This window comes from Oncorhynchus gorbuscha, unplaced genomic scaffold, assembly GCF_021184085.1.
Source record: "Oncorhynchus gorbuscha isolate QuinsamMale2020 ecotype Even-year unplaced genomic scaffold, OgorEven_v1.0 Un_scaffold_103:::fragment_2:::debris, whole genome shotgun sequence".
NCBI lineage: Eukaryota > Metazoa > Chordata > Actinopteri > Salmoniformes > Salmonidae > Oncorhynchus > Oncorhynchus gorbuscha.
The window spans coordinates 10516-28035 of NW_025744396.1; the positions used below are offsets into that span (position 1 = coordinate 10516).

At 44.9% G+C, this 17520-nt stretch overlaps 1 pseudogene; it reads right to left on the reverse strand.

The window, feature by feature from the left end:
- Nucleotides 1-7125: 7125 nt before the first annotated feature.
- LOC124016884 overlaps nucleotides 7126-17520 on the reverse strand; it is a 66873-nt pseudogene continuing 56478 nt past the window's right edge.

A 17520-nucleotide genomic window follows, 5' to 3' on the forward strand; every position in this document is an offset into this window, starting at 1 on the left:
TCTCCAGACTCTGTCACGTCTGTCACGTGCTCAGTGTGAACCTGCTTTCATCTGTGAAGAGCACAGGGCGCCAGTGGTGAATTTGCCAATCTTGGTGTTCTCTGGCAAATGCCAAACGTCATGTACGGTGGTGGGCTGTAAGCACAACCCCCACCTGTGGACGTCGGGCCCTCATACCACCCTCATGGAGTCTGTTTCTGACCGTTTGAGCAGACACATACACATTTGTGGCCTGCTGGAGATCATTTTGCAGGGCTCTGGCAGTGCTCCTCCTTGCACAAAGGCGGAGGTAGCAGTCCTGCTGCTGGGTTGTTGCCCTCCTACGGCCTCCTCCACGTCTCCTGATGTACTGGCCTGTCTCCTGGTAGCGCCTCCATGCTCTGGACACTACGCTGACAGACACAGCAAGCCTTCTTGCCACAGCTCGCGTTGTTGTGCCATCCTGGATGAGCTGCACTACCTGAGCCACTTGTGTGGGTTGTAGACTCCGTCTCATGCTACCACTAGAGTGAAAGCACCGCCAGCATTCAAAAGTGACCAAAATATCAGCCAGGAAGCATAGGAACTGAGAAGTGGTCTGTGGTCACCACCTGCAGAACCACTCCTTTATTGGGGGTGTCTTGCTAATTGCCTATAATTTCCACCTGTTGTCTATTCCATTTGCACAACAGCATGTGAAATGTATTGTCAATCAGTGTTGCTTCCTAAGTGGACAGTTTGATTTCACAGAAGTGTTACTTGGAGTTACATTGTGTTTTTTAAGTGTTCCCTTAATTTTTTTGAGCAGTGTATCAAATCAAATCAAATCAAATCAAATTTTATTTGTCACATACACATGGTTAGCAGATGTTAATGTGAGTGTAGCGAAATGCTTGTGCTTCTAGTTCCGACAATGCAGTGATAACCAACAAGTAATCTAACTAACAATTCCAAAACTACTGTCTTATACACAGTGTAAGGGGATAAGGAACATGTACATAAGGATATATGAATGAGTGATGGTACAGAGCAGCATACAGTAGATGGTATCGAGTACAGTATATACATATGAGATGAGTGTGTAGACAAAGTAAACAAAGTGGCATAGTTAAAGTGGCTAGTGATACATGTGTTACATAAGGATGCAGTCGATGATGTAGAGTACAGTATATACATATGCATATGAGATGAATAATGTAGGGTAAGTAACATTATATAAGGTAGCATTGTTTAAAGTGGCTAGTGATATATTTACATCATTTCCCATCAATTCCCATTATTAAAATGGCTGGAGTTGGGTCAGTGTCAATGACAGTGTGTTGGCAGCAGCCACTCAATGTTAGTGGTGGCTGTTTAACAGTCTGATGGCCTTGAGATAGAAGCTGTTTTTCAGTCTCTCGGTCCCAGCTTTGATGCACCTGTACTGACCTCGCCTTCTGGATGATAGCGGGGTGAACAGGCAGTGGTTCGGGTGGTTGATGTCCTTGATGATCTTTATGGCCTTCCTGTAACAACGGGTGGTGTAGGTGTCCTGGAGGGCAGGTAGTTTGCCCCCGGTGATGCGTTGTGCAGTCCTCACTACCCTCTGGAGAGCCTTACGGTTGAGGGCGGAGCAGTTGCCGTACCAGGCGGTGATACAGCCCGCCAGGATGCTCTCGATTGTGCATCTGTAGAAGTTTGTGAGTGCTTTTGGTGACAAGCCGAATTTCTTCAGCCTCCTGAGGTTGAATAGGCGCTGCTGCGCCTTCTTCACGACGCTGTCAGTGTGAGTGGACCAATTCAGTTTGTCTGTGATGTGTATGCTGTGATGTATATATCTCAGAGAGAGTACATTCCTACTGTGATTGTTTTCAATTAAAAGGGTGAAAAAGACACAGCAATAGCTTCTTAGAAAGAGCAATTTATCAAGCTATAATTTTGCTAGGACTGTCTGGGTGTGGTCTGAGTGGATAGGGGAAAACTGGAAAATAGCTCTTCATGTCAGAGAGGTTTGGAACTGTCTTTCGTAGTGGTCTATTTACTCAATTACCACCTGGTGATGACACCAGGCCCAAAACTAAATTCCACCAGAACAGGCTGAAATATCAGCCAGCTCTTACACTAAATTGGCATGATCACAATTTCACAAATCCAACATAGTGTGGAAATATATAAGAAAAATCATGTTTTTTACTGCACTGGGCCTTTAAGAGGTCTATATATTGACTAATATATAGTGTGTGTGTGTGTGTGTGTGTGTGTGTGTGTGTGTGTGTGTGTGTGTGTGTGTGTGTGTGTGTGTGTGTGTGTGTGTGTGTGTGTGTGTGTGTGTGTGTGTGTGTGTGTGTGTGTGTGTGTGTGTGTGTGTGTGTGTCTGCGGGCGCGCGCCTTAATGTGAATCTCTGCCATCTAGTAGACCCTCACATCATGCCTCATTGACTCTTATCTCCAACTGTTTGAACCAGCCTGCCCTTGGCCCTGATAGGGAGTTCAGTACTGGGCTGATCTTTCCAGAGCAGTACTTGTCTCTGTTCTGTTCCCATGTTATCATTGTGTTCATAATGTAAGTCAATGGGAGGTTGAGGTTGAACTCTGACTCTTTCCGTGAAACATGTAAACTTAAAATCCTGCTCCGCACATTTGTGTGGTTAGCTAGCGGCCTAGCGCAGTGCCAGTGAGCAGAGAAAAAGACATTCCCAGAATGTTCTGCTCAAAGATAAATAGTGAAAGGAAAACAGATGAAAGATGAGGCTTCTATCTCCTCTCCGCATATGAGAAGTGAGCACACAAACAGACACACTCTGGGCGAACATTCAAAACCCCCAAAAAGCTGAGAAAATAATACTGCCATTCCCTTCTATTCCCATTAGTTCCCTGATTTGGACATTAAAAAAAAGGATGTTGTCCTATGAATACTAGTCACTTTCATTGCATCAGTATCACTTAGTGTTTCTGTGCCAGTAACACTAGTTTATATGTTGTTGTTTTTTAATAGCATCCAAAACACCTTTGAAATGCAAACTTCATACACACAAGTCTCTTTTGTGAAAAGAGAGGATGCCTGCAAAGTGCCAGAATCAACGTTTTGCCAACTTCGTAGCATGTTATTCAGACGTGGCCAAATAAGGTCTCCCCAAGCCCACAGCTAGGCTAAGATAAGCATGTCTCTCTTTGCATTTCTTTTCCCTCTCTTCCTCCTCCTCCCCAGCTGGGATCTCAAAGACTATAATGCACCACTTGTTAGAATATTACCAAACCGCGGTAACATGAACACTCGCACTACCCTGGTTTGAGAAAGGAATCAAGAGGGTCTGAGGTTTTTAACCTTTTACTGCAGTGTGCTAAATCAGGGTCACACAGAGTGTTTCTTGGTAGTCTTAAACAATTTACTCTGAAACAAAAGTGTACACCTCACACACATGGTTATGGGCTTTAAAAAAAACACCTGCAGCATGTCAGATATTTAAATGTATTCCATTTTAAGTTTTGTATCCCAATATTACACTTTATATATATGATAGAAGACTTAAATAGAACAAAACTCTTTAACATAAAAACACTGGATTTTCAGATGGTTTTTAGAAATAATGTTTTCTCAATCGCTTTGGCTCATTTTCTTAAACAGTCTTAACATTCTCTAAGCTGTAAGTGCAATTGTCACAACTGTATTATGGGACATCCCAATTCTATTGCATGTCTGCAAAATGTAGTAACTCACCCAAAACATTTAATTCATGCTTCAAGTTATTGTGTCATTAAATTGGCCAATGCCACCAAAATTAAAAGTTTTTTTGTCATCATACTGGTTAAAATGTTTAGATGTTTTTTCAACATGGCAGTCAACCCTGGAAGTGTTTGTTACATACACATTTCAGTTCTGTTCTACTTTTTTGTTGACACTGACTGCTGACTGTACTATACAATATTTTCAGTTTTGTCTAGCTGAATGCTATTGTGTATCAATCACACTGAGCTTTTTAGATACCGATTTTAACAGTAGGTCAAAGTTTACTGGGAAAAGACAATACTGTAGTACACAGAAAAAGGATATGCACATTTGTATGTATACAGAACATTTATTTTTGGAGCAATGTGTTACATGTAAACAGAAAATGTACATTTGCATGTCAATTTTTACATATTTCTGACATGTAAAGTCATATATAGTGAACAGAAAATTTGCCACGCAAAAAAACTGCAGTAGTTCTATAAAAAAAACAATAAATTGTACCTCCTCACAGTACGTAACACTACAAGTTCCCATCTTCTTGGTGGACATCCTGTCGCTCTTGTTGGTCTGGCCGGAGACTTTCTTCAACATCACATCTGATGTTTTCCCTTGAGATGCACCGGGGGGTAAAATCTCCTTGCGTGGTGCAACCGTCCCCTGCAATGATAGCCTGTGATGTCCTCACAAGCAGCATTCACGGCATCTAACAGAGACATCTGATCTTGTGCCTGATAATCATATACTCTCCACCTCCATGCTGAACAAAACTCTTCTTTCGGATTCAGGAATGGGGAAGATGGTGGGAAGGAACTCCATTGTTATCCTTTCATGTGCAGCAAACCATTTCCTAACAATTTTGGTTCGGTGGAAGCCGACCATTATCCCACACAATTACATAATATGGCAAATCTGGTCTAACTAAACCTCTTTGGTGTTCTGGTATTAGGTCTTCGTAAAGTGTATTTAGGAAGGACAGGAGAAGTTGGGTGTTATAGGGCCCAATGTGTGGAATATGTGCTCACACCATTCTCAGAAATGGCAGCACACATTGTAATGTTGCCCCCACGTTGGCCTGGTGTGGCAATTGTGACTCGGTGTCCAATGAGATTGTGGCAACGCCTCCTGCCTTTGGCCAGATTGAACCCAGTCGAGTCCACAAAAACAAGAATGTGGGTCATTTCATGTCCTTCCAGCTCCATTATTCTCTATATAGCAACAAAATAGATGGTTCGTTTCACATAGCCTATTCTAGAATTAGACAGTTTAGTAAAGTATAAATGTTTTCTGTACTTATGGGTATTTACAACTTCAAGAAGTATATACAAGCATCATTGAAGTACAGTAAAACTCCCTGTACAATATACCATGTGCACACCAATGGTTTACCTGAACATACTGGTACCACAGCTCCTACCTGGACAAATGTCTTGTTCTTGCTGATGGCTGAATAAAGCTGCTCTGCCAACAGCATGAGGTCGTTGTGCAGTCCTATATATGACATGTAGAATTCACAAATACACCGTGCTACAGAGTAGTATATTGTATTCAAATTTTGCTGTATTACTGTATATTCCTCATACATATCTTAAGGTACATTGTAATTTTCAGACTTGCATTTACCTTTACAATAGTTTCTCTGTTGTTGTCAATGAAATCCTGTAATGAAAGTAAAATAATTTGTACATATTTACCTGTTTTCCCTACGGAATGTTTGCACAATTGATGACACTGTGGACCTGTTTACATTAGGCTGAACACTATGACCAGCCTCTTCCATTGTAAGACCGTGGTTTATGACACTGTGGACCTGTTTACATTAGGCTGAACACTATGACCAGCCTCTTCCATTGTAAGACCGTGGTTTATGACACTGTGGACCTGTTTACATTAGGCTGAACACTATGACCAGCCTCTTCCATTGTAAGACCGTGGTTTATGACACTGTGGACCTGTTTACATTAGGCTGAACACTATGACCAGCCTCTTCCATTGTAAGACCGTGGTTTATGACACTGTGGACCTGTTTACATTAGGCTGAACACTATGACCAGCCTCTTCCATTGTAAGACCGTGGTTTATGACACTGTGGACCTGTTTACATTAGGCTGAACACTATGACCAACCTCTTCCATTGTAAGACCATGGTTTATGACACTGTGGACATGTTTACATTAGGCTGAACACTATGACCAGGCTCTTCCATTGTAAGACCGTGGTTTATGACACTGTGGACCTGTTTACATTAGGCTGAACACTATGACCAGCCTCTTCCATTGTAAGACCGTGGTTTATGACACTGTGGACCTGTTTACATTAGGCTGAACACTATGACCAGCCTCTTCCATTGTAAGACCGTGGTTTATGACACTGTGGACCTGTTTACATTAGGCTGAACACTATGACCAGCCTCTTCTATTGTAAGACCGTGGTTTATGACACTGTGGACATGTTTACATTAGGCTGAACACTATGACCAGGCTCTTCCATTGTAAGACCGTGGTTTATGACACGTCCCGCAATTGTGGCTTTGATTTCATCAGGGACTCTTATTCTTTGCATTCTACCTCTTCCTCTATTATGTCTTCCCCTAACACCACCACCATGCATTCTTACACATCTTCTTTTTTCACTTCCACGAGCATGTAGCTGCTGTTCACGGTTGTGATGTTCCTCCTTGTTAAAAAATGGTAGTAATTGTGCAAACTCCATATATATGCTTCCAAATTTGATTGGTTGATTGGTAAGATTGTGATTCCTATTTCATTACTATGTCACCTGGCAGGTCATTTGCCAATTTAGCAGACATCACAAATGTTTCATGTCATTGATATTTATGGAATATACATGCATGTCTGACAGATTTTGATAATTGAATGGATCATTTTGCATGTGATGGCTCACACGATGAAAGAATGTTTAGAAGTTGTGAAGAGTATGACAATTTCACTGAGAATCAACTCATCAGTTTTGATCAGCAAGCCATGTGCATGTAGTTATTGTAGAAAGTGTATACAATTGTACTCACTCTTTCGCACACCTGCCAAAACACCTGCAATTTGCTTAAATGAATGCGATATTCAACAGATTTTTACCTTGTCAGAGCATGGGGATTTAATCTTGCAACCTTTCGGTTACAAGTCCAAAGCTCTAACCACTAGGCTACCTGCCTCCCCTCCTGTCACACATGAAGGAGTTAAGTGCTCCGGTGTTGGGCTTCTGTTTCCTGAAGAGTTGGGGTCTCTAAATCCTCCATGAAAGCACCTGGGTCTGACAACCAACCAGGCATTACAGGACTGGTCCTGGAACTTCTGCCCAGTGTTCCCATGAATATATACTAAATGGCACCCTATTCCCTATATAGTGCACTACATTTGATCTGGGCCCTGGTCAAAAGTAGTACACTAATAGGGTGCCATTTTGGATGCAAACATTGTGTTTCAGGCCCCTGCTCCTTCCACGCTGTGAGCGAACAGCTCAAACAGGCCGCATTTAGCTGAGCTGAGCTCTGGGCTGAGGGGAAGGGGAGTTACTGAGGGAAGTCAAGGTAAACAAAATTCCCTACGGCCTCAACTGAGCCAGGACCGTTTAGCAGTCCCCCCCCCCCCCATCTCTCTGTCAGTAGCGTCTGTCAGTAGCGTTCAAATCATTGACTTGGGGGGAAGGGGGGGGGGGTTGCCTCAAGGATGGTTTATTGTACTGTAAGACTTAGTCTAAATCTATACTGGTTCCACACACACACATATCCAACCTGAGAGAGCTGCTGGACTGGACATCCCTCCTCATCCCAGACCAGACATTAGAGAGAGGCTGGAGTCACAGCACTAGGCAGCGTAATACATAACACACTACATATTTCAAACATACAGTACAGTAGCTAGTTGCACAGAGCAGCTCCAGTGGCGTGTACTAGGGGTATCATCTGCTCACCACATCCAGTCCACAACCTGAAATCCTGTTACAGATAAAGCATGACTAAGAGGAAACTTCAGAAATATTTGCTGCAGTGTTTTTTTCCTGACTGCTGCTTTCACTCACTCTTTCACTCTACCTCCTTCTCCCACTCTCTCTTTATTCTATCCCCTCTCTCCCTTTTCTTGTTCACTCGTTTACTTTGAGCATACAGTACACAGAAAATGAAGATGAAAACACAGACAGTGCAAAGCAAAGCACAGGAGGAGTGTAGAGCACCCGTGGCAACAACAGCACAACATTTTTCTCATTTAGAGATTGAAAGCCATAAAATACATACCAGATACGAGATGGCAACGGCCAATTTCTGGAATACCTTCAGTTGAAAATTACCAACAATTACCATCTGCATTTTGTAATTTACATCAATTTACTTCACAAAGCTTTCTTGTGAAAGAGCCTCTTTAATACAGAAAGTTGTCTGAAGCTGTCCACAAGGATTTATGGTTTCAGCAAACAATCCCCAGCCCTCTGGAAGCAACGTAAAGCAAAGAGGAGGGTGTGTTGATTTTGTACAAGGGACAAAATCAAGCACCATCCTTATAAAACTGTGAGATACCAAGTGTAGATGTCAAATCAAACGGGAAGGGCAATTCATCTTGGCACTTTTTCTGCTTAGCCCTGGTACACACTTCCTCTGGGAAAGCTAGCAGCCCCCGAAAGCTCCTCATTCCTGAACTTGTTCACAGAGCTGCCCAATAGAACCAGGGAACGGAATGCAGGACAAAACACACAATAACACAGTGGCAAAACACAAAACCTCTAAGTGAAGCATTTTGTACACCTAATGAAATCACCGAGGCAAACACAAAAAAATAGTTTTGGGGTATTAACTCTGCTCATATAAGGATGTTTTCATATTTTTAATGCAACATTAAAAGTTGCTTTAAGGTTTAAATACAGTTTATGAAATTTGACGAGTTGCAATGAAATAGCATTTGGATATTTTAAGACTGAGGGACAGAAAAAAAAGAAGCGAAAAAACTCAGACAGATCACTAATGTCTTTTCCAGTGTAAAATACTTTCTTTTCAATGCTTAATTTCCTCTGCTAAGCTTAGGGGACTGTGTTATACACCATTAAGAATGCTGGGGAGGAAAGTTACAGTACTCTGAGTGTAGAGAGAGAGAGAGAGAGAAAGAGAGAGAGAGAGAGAATCCTACAAAAGCATTATACTACTTGTGGTTGTTCATGTTTTGAGAGCTTTTCAATGGCAGAGAAAATACCCTTTGATATATGGTTGCAATAATACAAGAGGCAGTCTTGAATTTTACACTCCGCCGTAAATTAGACCGAATGTAACATTACAGAAAGAGAGCCCAGCGTCGCTCCTCGATAAACCCCACTCAAACAAGGATAGGAAATATTGTTTTAACACACCAATCCATAGATCATAAGCAGGATGTACATTTTTTTTATATAGACTTTATTTAACTAGGCAAGTCAGTTAAGAACAAATTCTTATTTAGATTGACTGACTACCGGGGAACAGTGGGATAACTGCCTTGTTCAGAGGAAGAACAACAGATTTTTACCTTGTCAGCTCGGGGATTCAATCCCAGCAACCTTTTGGTTACTGGCCCAACGCTCGAACCACTAGGCTACCTGCCGACCCTACATAATGCGGCCAGGCCTCAATGTCTCACTTGGTGTTGCCTCACTGGGCACATACATCAATTCAACATCTATTCTCCTCTGGGTCAACGTAAAATCATTGAAATGACATGGAAACAACATTGATTCAACCAATGTGTTCCCAGTGGGGCAATACTGAGGACTGGCCACCCGTCAGGGCCTGGTCCCTCCCTAAGATTCTTCCTGCCTTCCTAGGGGGTTTTTCCTCACCACCGTGCTTCTACATCTGCATTGCTTGCTCTTTGGGGTTTTTAGGCTGCATTTCTGCATAAGCACTTTGTGAAATCTGCTGATGTAAAAAGGGCTTCATAAATGCATTTGATTGATTGATTGACTACAGACAGGCTCTGGTGCTGTAATGTTTCCAAGCGTCAGGCAGGTATACATCCACAGACTGTTAGTATGAACCCAGTCAGACTGAAACAATGCAGCTGCCATGTGTGTGTTTCCTTTGACTGCTCAGATGAACAACAATTTAAACACGCAATAGTGGTGTAACGTAACGTGGCCTGCCTTTCTTTCTTAATTAAGCTCTTTAAAATCCCCAAAATACATTTTGGATTTGTGTTGAAACAACTCACTCTGCACTGGGTACATTAATAAGGGCAAACAGAAAGAGACTGATTAACAGGGTGGTATGCAGGGCGAGCAGACACGCACACACGTACACAAACGTGTACGTACAGAGACACAAACACACTCACACAGCTGTCCAGGTTTTGTTGTGGCTTGAACCACAAAACAATATTCTGCTTAACGACTTTTGCAAATTGGACATTACTCTTTCGGAACACCCAATGTTCAGTCCAGCTACCAATCATGGCTAGCGTTGAACCACATACACTGCAACAGCAGATCAAGCTAAAGTACACCATTAAATGAACATGGGAACAAATATTTGGCTGCAATGGCAAAACCACTTCTTAAATTTATATCGCAGTTGTTGTTGAAAAAAAAAACTATGTGGTCACAAAAGATTTCTCGTGTGAAAATCCTGTTCTGAAAGTAATGTGATTGAATTAGAAAAAGAAAACTGGAACATTTTCCCAAACATTGCATTATGCTGTTCTCTACGACATGACATTAAACACAGTTTAATCTAAGCTTCAAATATTTACATTAATGTCACATAAATATAAACATGACTAGTTAGGAAAAAGCTTTGGAAAATGAAAATAATAAAGAATATTATTCTGTACAAAACACGCACTGTCCCTATTCTGAGTCAATTATGGATTATGACAAAAGAACATTGAAGTACCCCCCATAACATAGTGTTGTTCTCCTTTAGCTCTAGACAACTGTGGCCCCATTCCTTGGGCCTAAAACATGTCACTGTCGCATTCTGCTCTCATGTCAGGGAACAACTCCTAGCAACAGTTACCCAAGATACAGCCTTTTGACTTGCTCTGTAATGGCATCTAGGGTCTACAAGGGAAGTGGCACTTTGCACACACTGAGTTGTTTGCTTTTCTGAATTCCCATGACGGTTAGAAAGTGGAGTCATGTTTCGGACAAGAATAAAACTAGCTTTGTTTCTGCTCCGTTGGTCAAAGGCTCTGAAAATAGTTACAGTTTTTCAGCGTTTATTACCAATGTTTTCACACATCACTAAAACAAAGTAGAGTGATGGGGCTCAGAGACTTTTTCATCAATGCTGATTAAGTATTTTGTCTCAAAACACCAACTAAAATGCAAAAAATAACTATGTGCAATTACATTTGTTATGCAGGTGAATGAGGACCCAAAAGCGACTTGGCGAAAACAGAGTTTTTAATCCAGTTAAGTTACTTTACAAAACAAAAGGCATAATACTACTCGTAATGACGAGAACAGACTGGAGACTTGATCAAGAACTGCAGGTTGCCTCGGGAAGGCACTTGAACGTAGCAGACTCAGACACCTGCTCACCACGCAGCATCTGAGGGAAACACGACACGACAGGGCAATACATAGACACAGCACGGTGAATTATAGACAAGGATCCGACAGGGCAGGAACGGAAAACAAGGAGAGAAATAGGGACTCTAATCAGGGAAAAGGATCGGGAACAGGTGTGGGAAGACTAAATGATTGATTAGGGGAATAGGAACAGCTGGGAGCAGGAACGGAACGATAGAGAGAAGAGAGAGCGAGAGAGTGAGAGAGGGAGGGGGAGAGAGAGGGATAGAAAGAGGGAAAGAACCTAATAAGACCAGCAGAGGGAAACGAATAGAAGGGGAAGCACAGGGACAAGACATGATAATCAATGACAAAACATGACAGTACCCCCCACTCACCGAGCGCCTCCTGGCGCACTCGAGGAGGAACCCTGGCGGCAACGGAGGAAATCATCAATAAGCGAACGGTCCAGCACGTCCCGAGACGGAACCCAACTCCTCTCCTCAGGACCGTAACCCTCCCAATCCACTAAGTATTGGTGACCCCGTCCCCGAGAACGCATGTCCATGATCTTACATACCTTGTAAATAGGTGCGCTCTCGACAAGGACGGGAGGGGGAGGGAAGACGAACGGGGTGCGAAGAAAGGGCTTGACACAGGAGACATGGAAGACAGGATGGACGCGACGAAGATGTCGCGGAAGAAGCAGTCGCACAGCGACAGGATTGACGACCTGGGAGACACGGAACGGACCAATGAACCGCGGAGTCAACTTACGAGAAGCTGTCGTAAGAGGAAGGTTGCGAGTGGAAAGCCACACTCTCTGGCCGCAACAATACCTTGGACTCTTAATCCTGCGTTTATTGGCGGCTCTCACAGTCTGTGCCCTGTAACGGCAAAGTGCAGACCTCACCCTCCTCCAGGTGCGCTCACAACGTTGGACAAACGCTTGAGCGGAGGGAACGCTGGACTCGGCAAGCTGGGATGAGAACAGAGGAGGCTGGTAACCCAGACTACTCTGAAACGGAGATAACCCGGTAGCAGACGAAGGAAGCGAGTTGTGAGCGTATTCTGCCCAGGGGAGCTGTTCTGCCCAAGACGCAGGGTTTCTGAAAGAAAGGCTGCGTAGTATGCGACCAATCGTCTGATTGGCCCTCTCTGCTTGACCGTTAGACTGGGGATGAAACCCGGAAGAGAGACTGACGGACGCACCAATCAAACGACAGAACTCCCTCCAAAACTGTGACGTGAATTGCGGGCCTCTGTCTGAAACGGCGTCTAACGGGAGGCCATGAATTCTGAACACATTCTCGATGATGATTTGTGCCGTCTCCTTAGCGGAAGGAAGTTTAGCGAGGGGAATGAAATGTGCCGCCTTAGAGAACCTATCGACAACCGTAAGAATCACAGTCCTCCTCGCAGACAAAGGCAGACCGGTAATGACGTCTAGGGCGATGTGAGACCATGGTCGAGAAGGAATGGGGAGTGGTCTGAGACGACCGGCAGGAGGAGAGTTACCCGACTTAGTCTGCGCGCAGTCCGAACAAGCAGCCACGAAACGGCGCGTGTCACGCTCCTGAGTCGGCCACCAAAAGCGCTGGCGAATAGACGCAAGAGTGCCTCGAACACCGGGATGACCAGCTAACTTGGCAGAGTGAGCCCACTGAAGAACAGCCAGACGAGTGGAAACAGGAACGAAAAGGAGGTTACTAGGACAAGCGCGCGGCGACGCAGTGTGCGTGAGTGCTTGCTTAACCTGTCTTTCAATTCCCCAGACTGTCAACCCGACAACACGCCCATAAGGAAGAATCCCCTCGGGATCAGTAGAAGCCACAGAAGAACTAAACAGACGGGATAAGGCATCAGGCTTGGTGTTTTTGCTACCCGGACGGTAAGAAATCACAAACTCGAAACGAGCGAAAAACAACGCCCAACGAGCTTGACGGGCATTAAGTCGTTTGGCAGAACGGATGTACTCAAGGTTCTTATGGTCTGTCCAAACGACAAAAGGAACGGTCGCCCCCTCCAACCACTGTCGCCATTCGCCTAGGGCTAAGCGGATGGCGAGCAGTTCACGGTTACCCACATCATAGTTGCGCTCAGATGGCGACAGGCGATGAGAAAAATAAGCGCAAGGATGAACCTTATCGTCAGACTGGAAGCGCTGGGATAGAATGGCTCCCACGCCTACCTCTGAAGCGTCAACCTCGACAATGAATTGTCTAGTGACGTCAGGAGTAACGAGGATAGGAGCGGACGTAAAACGTTCTTTTAGAAGATCAAAAGCTCCCTGGGCGGAACCGGACCACTTAAAACACGTCTTGACAGAAGTAAGAGCTGTGAGAGGGGCAGCAACTTGACCGAAATTACGAATGAAACGCCGATAGAAATTAGCGAAACCTAAAAAGCGCTGCAACTCGACACGTGACCTTGGAACGGGCCAATCACTGACAGCTTGGACCTTAGCGGAATCCATCTGAATGCCTTCAGCGGAAATAACGGAACCGAGAAAAGTAACGGAGGAGACATGAAAAGAGCACTTCTCAGCCTTTACGTAGAGACAATTCTCTAAAAGGCGCTGTAGAACACGTCGAACGTGCTGAACATGAATCTCGAGTGACGGTGAAAAAATCAGGATATCGTCAAGATAGACAAAAACAAAGATGTTCAGCATGTCTCTCAGAACATCATTAACTAATGCCTGAAAAACAGCTGGCGCATTGGCGAGACCAAACGGCAGAACCCGGTACTCAAAATGCCCTAACGGAGTGTTAAACGCCGTTTTCCACTCGTCCCCCTCTCTGATGCGCACGAGATGGTAAGCGTTACGAAGGTCCAACTTAGTAAAGCACCTGGCTCCCTGCAGAATCTCGAAGGCTGATGACATAAGGGGAAGCGGATAACGATTCTTAACCGTTATGTCATTCAGCCCTCGATAATCCACGCAGGGGCGCAGAGTACCGTCCTTCTTCTTAACAAAAAGAACCCCGCCCCGGCCGGAGAGGAAGAAGGCACTATGGTACCGGCGTCAAGAGACACAGATAAATAATCCTCGAGAGCCTTACGTTCGGGAGCCGACAGAGAGTATAGTCTACCCCGAGGAGGAGTGGTCCCCGGAAGGAGATCAATACTACAATCATACGACCGGTGAGGAGGAAGGGAGTTGGCTCGGGACCGACTGAAGACCGTGTGCAGATCATGATATTCCTCCGGCACTCCTGTCAAATCGCCAGGTTCCTCCTGAGAAGTGGGGACAGAAGAAATGGGAGGGATGGCAGACATTAAACACTTCACATGACAAGAAACGTTCCAGGATAGGATAGAATTACTAGACCAATTAATAGAAGGATTATGACATACTAGCCAGGGATGACCCAAAACAACAGGTGTAAAAGGTGAACGAAAAATCAAAAAAGAAATAGTCTCACTGTGGTTACCAGATACTGTGAGAGTTAAAGGTAGTGTCTCAAATCTGATACTGGGAAGATGACTACCATCTAAGGCAAACATGGGCCTAGGCTTGTCTAACTGTCTGAAAGGAATGTCATGTTTCCGAGCCCATGCTTCGTCCATGAAACAACCCTCAGCCCCAGAGTCAATCAAGGCACTGCATGTAGCACCCGAACCGGTCCAGCGTAGATGGACCGACATAGTAGTACAGGATCTAGATGAAGAGACCTGAGTAGTAGCGCTCACCAGTAGCCCTCCGCTTACTGATGAGCTCTGGCCTTTTACTGGACATGAATTGACAAAATGTCCATCAAATCCGCAATAGAGGCACAGGCGGTTGGTGATCCTCCGTTCCCTCTCCTTGGTCGAGATGCGAATACCTCCCAGCTGCATGGGCTCAGTCTCTGAGCCAGAGGAGGGAGATGGTTGCGATGCGGAGCAGGGAAACACCGTTGACGCGAGCTCTCTTCCACGAGCTTGGTGACGAAGATCTACCCGTCGTTCTATGCGGATGGCGACAGCAATCAAAGAGTCCACACTGGAAGGAACCTCCCAAGAGAGAATCTCATCTTTGACCACTGCGTGGAGTCCCTCCAGAAAACGAGCGAGCAGCGCCGGCTCGTTCCAGTCACTAGAGGCAGCAAGAGTGCGAAACTCTATAGAGTAATCCGTTATGGATCGATCACCTTGGCATAGGGAAGCCAGGGCCCTAGAAGCCTCCCTACCAAAAACTGAACGGTCAAAAACCCGAATCATCTCCTCTTTAAAGTTCTGGTAATTGTTAGAACAATCAGCCCTTGCCTCCCAGATAGCTGTGCCCCACTCTCGAGCCCGGCCAGTAAGGAGTGAAATGACGTAAGCAACCCGAGCTCTCTCGCTAGAGTATGTGTTGGGTTGGAGAGAGAACACAATATCACACTGGGTGAGAAAGGAGCGGCACTCCGTGGGCTGCCCGGAGTAGCAAGGTGGGTTATTAACCCTAGGTTCCGGAGGCTCGGCAGGCCAGGAAGTAACAGGTGGCACGAGACGAAGACTCTGGAACTGTCCAGAGAGGTCGGAAACCTGAGCGGCCAGGTTCTCCACGGCATGGCGAGCAGCAGACAACTCCTGCTTGTGTCTGCCGAGCATGGCTCCTTGGATCTCGACGGCAGTGTTACGAGCATCTGTAGTCGCTGGGTCCATTTACTGGTCGGATCCTTCTGTTATGCAGGTGAATGAGGACCCAAAAGCGACTTGGCGAAAACAGAGTTTTTAATCCAGTAAAGTTACTTTACAAAACAAAAGGCATAATACTACTCGTAATGACGAGAACAGACTGGAGACTTGATCAAGAACTGCAGGTTGCCTCGGGAAGGCACTTGAACGTAGCAGACTCAGACACCTGCTCACCACGCAGCATCTGAGGGAAACACGACACGACAGGGCAATACATAGACACAGCACGGTGAATTATAGACAAGGATCCGACAGGGCAGGAACGGAAAACAAGGAGAGAAATAGGGACTCTAATCAGGGAAAAGGATCGGGAACAGGTGTGGGAAGACTAAATGATTGATTAGGGGAATAGGAACAGCTGGGAGCAGGAACGGAACGATAGAGAGAAGAGAGAGCGAGAGAGTGAGAGAGGGAGGGGGAGAGAGAGGGATAGAAAGAGGGAAAGAACCTAATAAGACCAGCAGAGGGAAACGAATAGAAGGGGAAGCACAGGGACAAGACATGATAATCAATGACAAAACATGACAACATTATACTGAAAATCTAAAGGAATTACTCTACCAGTCAAAGTTTGGACACACCTATTCATTCAAGGGTTATTCTTTATTTTTTTAACTAATTTCAACATTGTAGAATAATAGCGAAGACATCAAAACTATGAAATAACACATATGGAATCATGTAATAACCAAAAAAGTGTTAAACAAATCAAGATATATGTTATATTTGAGATTCTTCAAAGTAGCCATATATTTAGATTTGTTTAACACTTCTTTGGTTATTAGATGATTCGATATGTGTTATTTGTGTTATTTCATAGTTTTGAATTCTTCACTATTATTATACAATGTAGAAAATAGTAAAACATAAAGAAAAACCCTTGAATGAGTAGGTTTGTCCAAACCTTTGACTGGTACTCTATAAATAAACATTTGATCCTGGACAACACCCTGTCGTTCTCAACCAACATCAAGGCGGTGGCCCGTTCCTGTAGGTTCATGCTCTACAACATCCGCAGAGTACGACCCTGCCTCACACAGGAAGCGGCGCAGGTCCTAATCCAGGCACTTGTCATCTTCCGTCTGGATTACTGCAACTCGCTGTTGGCTGGGCTCCCTGCCTGTGCCATTAAACCCCTTCAACTCATCCAGAACGCCGCAGCCCGTCTGGTGTTCAACCTTCCCAAGTTCTCTCACGTCACCCCGCTCCTCCGTTCTCTCCACTGGCTTCCAGTTGAAGCTCGCATCCGCTACAAGACCATGGTGCTTGCCTACGGAGCTGTGAGGGGAACGGCACCTCAGTACCTCCAGGCTCTGATCAGGCCCTACACCCAAACAAGGGCACTGCGTTCATCCACCTCTGGCCTGCTCGCCTCCCTACCACTGAGGAAGTACAGCTCCCGCTCAGCCCAGTCAAAACTGTTCGCTGCTCTGGCCCCCCAATGGTGGAACAAACTCCCTCACGACGCCAGGACAGCGGAGTCAATCACCACCTTCCGGAGACACCTGAAACCCCACCTCTTTAAGGAATACCTAGGATAGGATAAGTAATCCCTCTCACCCCCCCCCCTTTAAGATTTAGATGCACTATTGTAAAGTGACTGTTCCACTGGATGTCATAAGGTGAATGCACCAATTTGTAAGTCGCTCTGGATAAGAGCGTCTGCTAAATGACTTAAATGT